The 4,845-nt window shown below is 58.6% G+C and overlaps 1 protein-coding gene across 1 annotated transcript in view; it reads left to right on the top strand.

Annotated features, from left to right (window-relative positions):
• The window catches only part of NPHP4 (nephronophthisis 4), a 98,379-nt gene that overhangs the window by 1,598 nt on the left and 91,936 nt on the right, over positions 1-4,845 (top strand). Inside the window, exons 2-3 of the mRNA XM_014546192.1 lie at positions 773-842; positions 3,465-3,652. The gene's annotated coding sequence lies outside the window, so the exon portion shown is untranslated. The remainder of the gene's footprint in view (positions 1-772; positions 843-3,464; positions 3,653-4,845) is intronic.

Raw genomic sequence — 4,845 nt, 5'->3', positions numbered from 1 at the left:
TGTGCCCGCGTCAGTTGCATGTCACCCCCCCGCCGTGACACTTGGTTCGGCCCGGGCTGCTGGTTGCCTGGGTATCCTCGGCTCCTGGGGGCTCACCCTCCGCCCTCTGCCCCTTGACCCCGAGTCCCTCTGCAGTCCCCAGCTTTTAGGAGAGCGCGGTCTGGTCTTTTGCTGAGATCTTGGCGGGCGTTGGTTTTCCCCGATTCGGCGTCCCCAGCGGCCTTCCGGTACCGGAGGCCCGTGGGGGACTACTCCTGGGTGCGTTCCTGTGGGTGCCCATTCCCAGTGGGTGCCCGTCCCCTGTGGGTACCACCTGCCAGGGAGATCTCCAGACTTTCTAGTCCTCGCAGAAGGCCACCGCGCTGCCTGTGTCCAGCGCCCCTGGCATGGCACTTGCCTTCACCCTCTGCTGTCCAGCCAGCTGACCTCCTGGCCGGCTCCGCGCTCACCACCTGGCCCCTTTCGGTGGCCGGCATGCTTGCCCTGCTGCCCGCTCCTCCTTCAGCCTCGAGGCCCCACCCAGGCACATCCCTGTAGCGCCTGTCTCCATAGACGCCAGTTCTCAGACCCACTCCCTTCTGTGTTGCAGTGTCGTCTTGGTTGAAGTATGTGCAGGAAGTCCAGGCTCCGCTTGCCTAGTTAGAGAGGAGGTGGTTGTAGCTACAGGTGTCTGTCACAGCTCACGGCACCCTCCACTCCTTCCTGTCGTCTCCACAGGTCCCATCCATGTCTCTGGTCCCGCTAACTTGTGTCCTTGTCTTCCTCCCTCCAGGTACACGTGCCATGAGGGTCAGGAGCCTGTCTGCTGTGGTCAGCGCCGTTTCTCCAGGGCCTGGCACGTGGTAGGTACTCAAAGGATCTATTTTGAACCAGGGAATTCCAGGTGGTGCTTAATTAGATCTCCACTTACTCTCCCCCCCACCCAAAGTCCTCCAAAGCTTTTGGGTCTGTTATTCAAGATCTTGTTCTTTTCTGGGAAGGCAGCTTCCCTGGGCCTGGACAGCTCCTCAGGGCTCCCACGCTCCCCTACCGTTCCCTGGACTTTGGCCCAGCTGACCTCCAGCTCCTGGGCCCCCTCCTCTTCCCCCTGCTCTGCTTTCAGCTTCCCCTCCCCCCAGAAAGGAGGCTGGATTAGCTGTCATCTGTGCTGCTCCCTCAACCCTTGTCATTCTCTCTGGATCTTTATTCTTTATTTTTTAAATATTTTTTTTATTGATTTCAGAGTGAAAGGGAGAGGGAGAGAAACATTGGTGATGAGAGAGAATCATTGATTGGCTGCCTCCTGCACGCCCCCTACTGGGGATTGAGCTGGAAACCCGGGCCTGTGCCATGACTGGGAATGGAACCGTGACCTCCTGGTTCACAGGTCGACACTCAACCACTGAGCCCCCACTGAGCCCCACCGGCCGGGCCTCTCTGGATCTTTAGATTCTTGGAGTCAGGGCGTTGGTGTTCACACGTGTGTGCTGGGTCAGACAGGTGTCGGTAGACATGCTGAATAGGCGGCAGCAGCAAAGACCCCGGCAGCTTCACAGCCCCTCACTGTGGAGGTGGGAAGCAGACGCAGGGAGGGCAAAGGACTTCCCAGGAGTCTGAGAGGGAGAGGACCAGCCTGGCTCCCTGGCCAGTGCTCTTGACCTCCACCCCTGGGGCCTCCTGTCCCTCTGCCTCTCCTGGCCTCGGCGGGACCGCGGGGCAGGCATGGTTAAGGGGCTTTGCAGTCAGCCCCGGCCGCTGTCTGACTTGGAATGGCCATGCAGCCTCACTGTGGGGGGAATGGTGGTGCTCATCTCAGCACTGCTGGAATCGTAAATGTGGAAGTGTGAGCGCTGGCTCATGGCAGGGCTCACAAAAGCTGCTGTATTTTTTCGGTGTCCCCCCAGCCCATTGGGCCCCTTTCTTGGGAAAGCATGGGACCCTCCTTTTTCTCATCATTCTTCATCTAGCCCCCAAGACCCGCTGCCCTCCCTCTGCAGCACCCCCACTCCTCCGGCATGTGAGGGTTTACTTCATCAACAGGATTCCCACCGAGTCCCTAGTCCTGACCTCATGGAGCTCAGTCTCGCAGGACAGTGGGGACTGCGCAGTGTGGTGACTCTAGTGGGGATCCCATGCGGGGAGCCCTGGGGGGACGGGTGCTCATCCTGGGGAGGTGGCATTTGGTCTGACTCCGGGAGGACATGGAGGATTACCCAGGTGTGTGTGTGTGTGCACGTGTCGAGAGGGTGAGAGGGCGTGATGTCCGAGAGGAAGGGCCAAGTGGAGGCGGAGAGGAGGGAGGGCCAGGTGGTAGCTGTTCTGTGGGGCCAGGAGGAAGGGAAGAGTCTGGGTGTCACAGCCCCTGCAGCTGCCTGGGCTCCACCCCCAAGACCCTGGGTCTCGGGTCACCTCTCCCTCCATCACCCACGCAGACCTTGCTGCCCGCCTCCACCTGCCAACGCAGGGTTGGAGTTTGGGTGGCCGATCCTTTCAGACGGGAGCCTCCTTCCCAGTGTGTCCTGCTGGTACAGCGGGGGCCATGCCTCTGTCCAAGGCCCCATCGGTGCATTAGGGCACTCGCTTCCCATGAATAAGCATCCCGATTTCATAAGAAAAGTCAACGGGAAACAACATTTCTCTGAAAAAAAAAATGCTTGGGAGTCAACTTTATGGAAACTTCCATTTGCTCTTGGGAATGTTTATTGAGCTCTGATGGTGGCCGGGTCTCAAAGACAGGAATGCAGGCCCCCTCTGTAAGCAGCTGGCCGGTGAGCTGGTGAGATGAGGGCAAGTGGCAAGTACCGTGACCCAGGGAAACACAGGGACCATGTGGGCTCAGGGCTGGACCCTGGAGCCACCAGGAGGCCTCCTGGGCAGCTGGCTCTCCCACCGGCTACTGGTCGGGGCCCTTCTGCTCGCAGGGTGTGGACGCCTGAGTCCCGTGGCTTCTGTAACGTTACCACAGATGGTGGCTTCAAGCCGCAGATTCATTCTCTCCCAGTTCTGGAGGCCAGGAGTCCAGGCCTGTCTCCCTGGACTACAGCCAGGGTGGCCGGGCTGGTTCCTCCTGGAGGCTCCGGGGGAATCCGTTTCCTCGCCTTTTCCAGCTGCTAGAGGCCCCTCCACATCTCTCCCTGCGTCCTGGTCCCCCGGCCTTTGCTCGGAGCCCTCCGGCCTCTCTTGTTAGGACCCTTCTGACCGTGAGGGGCCCACCTGGCGAATCCAGGATGACCTCCCCGCCCAGGTCCTTAACAGGCGTCACATCTGCAAGTGACGGACAGACGGACAGACGCAGCGTTGAGTCTGCCCTGCCCGTGAGCTGCTCACCCTGCTGCACTGCAGTCCCTCGGTCCGTCCCGCAGGCTGGGTGGACCCGCTCCTCCTGCAGGAGTTTCTGTCGTTCTGCATGTTCCCCCGGAAAGAACAGGCTCTGAGTTAAGCGGTTCTTCCAAATACTGACACATCTAATCATGCAATTTCAAAAGCTCGCGTTCGCTGCGGCACTACCCACCTCCGAGAAGTCTGAGGGCATGAGCTGCCGGCTCACGGAGCAGGAAACTGACTTTCCCAGTTCTGCTTTTCGCCTGGAACTCGATTTTGATTACGAGTCTTCCTTGAAGTGACAGGCTCGTTTTGTTCACGTTGGAGAGGTACCTGCCAAGTACAAGTCTGAGTAAGCGTGTTTCGTTTCTCAGCAGTTCTTTTCAGTGTAAGTGTTGCCGTATGAACAAAGCGCCGGTTCGGCTCGCAGCCTGAATCGTCAGAGCAGGGCTCACCGGCCGGGGTGACCTCTGCCTTCATTTTGACAGTTTTGGTTGATTGTGGAGAGCGGCTACACTGTTTGGACAGGTTCAAGCCTCGGACTAAAGAGGACATGATCCTCTCGTGGCAAAGCCACGTGCAAGTCCCAGCTTGGAGGGCAAAGCCCTCCCAGCACAATTATGGCCAAAGGCTGTGGCTGTGAGCTTGACCGTATGGTCCGAACCTGTGGCCCCACGTGGCTGAGTGATATGGGCTGCGGGAGGTGCAGCAAGTAAACAAAGCTTGATCAGGTGCAGGTAATTTGAGTGGATTCGAAACCCGCGAGAACCTTGTAAACATCTTGACCCGCCCTTGCTTTGCCTCGTGGGATCTGTTATAAAATAAAGACTCGGCTTGCAGGCCGTGGCGCTGTCTCTCCATCTGAGAGCAGTGTCCCACCCAGCCCCAGCTTTATCCTCCTGTCTGTCTGCTCCGTCCTTCACCGCCCACCTCAGGCTCACCCCTGGCAGTTCTGAGTGCGACCCAGTTTATATTTCCCCTTCCATCAAGAATGCTAGGAAATGCATGTACTCCAGGCCGAGGTGAGAAAATGTGTCCTTTTCACAGTGTCACCAAGGACATCCGTAAGTGAAGCCCATCACTTCGCTGTGAGTGGGGAGGGCTTGCTCCCCTGGCTGTGGGGCGGGCTGAATCCCGCAGCGCCTACCATGGCCTCGCTCCATACAGTGAAAAAGGCAGACCTCACCTGGATGTGTGAAAATGGCTTTGACCTCACGGAGCCCTTGACTAGCCTGGGGAACCCCAGGGTCAAGATGTTTACAACGTTCTTGCGGGTTTCGGAATCCACTCAATTACCTGCACCTGGTCAAGCTTTGTTTCCTTGCTGCACCTCCCGTAGCCCATATCACTCAGCCACGTGGGGCCACAGGTTTGGACCATACGGTCAAAAACTGCTGGCCTGGAGACCAGCCCACTGCCTCTTCTCCCCACCATTTAGTGTACAGAGTCCGGCCTCTGTCAGCTGAAAAGACCCTCAGGAAGGGTAGACACGTCCGGCTGGAAGGTGAGCCAGGCGATGCTCAAACTGCCCCCAGCTGGCTTCAG

This window comes from Myotis brandtii, unplaced genomic scaffold (assembly GCF_000412655.1).
Source record: "Myotis brandtii unplaced genomic scaffold, ASM41265v1 scaffold434, whole genome shotgun sequence".
In the NCBI taxonomy this organism is placed as follows: Eukaryota; Metazoa; Chordata; class Mammalia; order Chiroptera; family Vespertilionidae; genus Myotis; species Myotis brandtii.
Note: the sequence above shows the minus strand (reverse complement) of the source record. Positions and strands in the feature narration are given on the sequence as shown.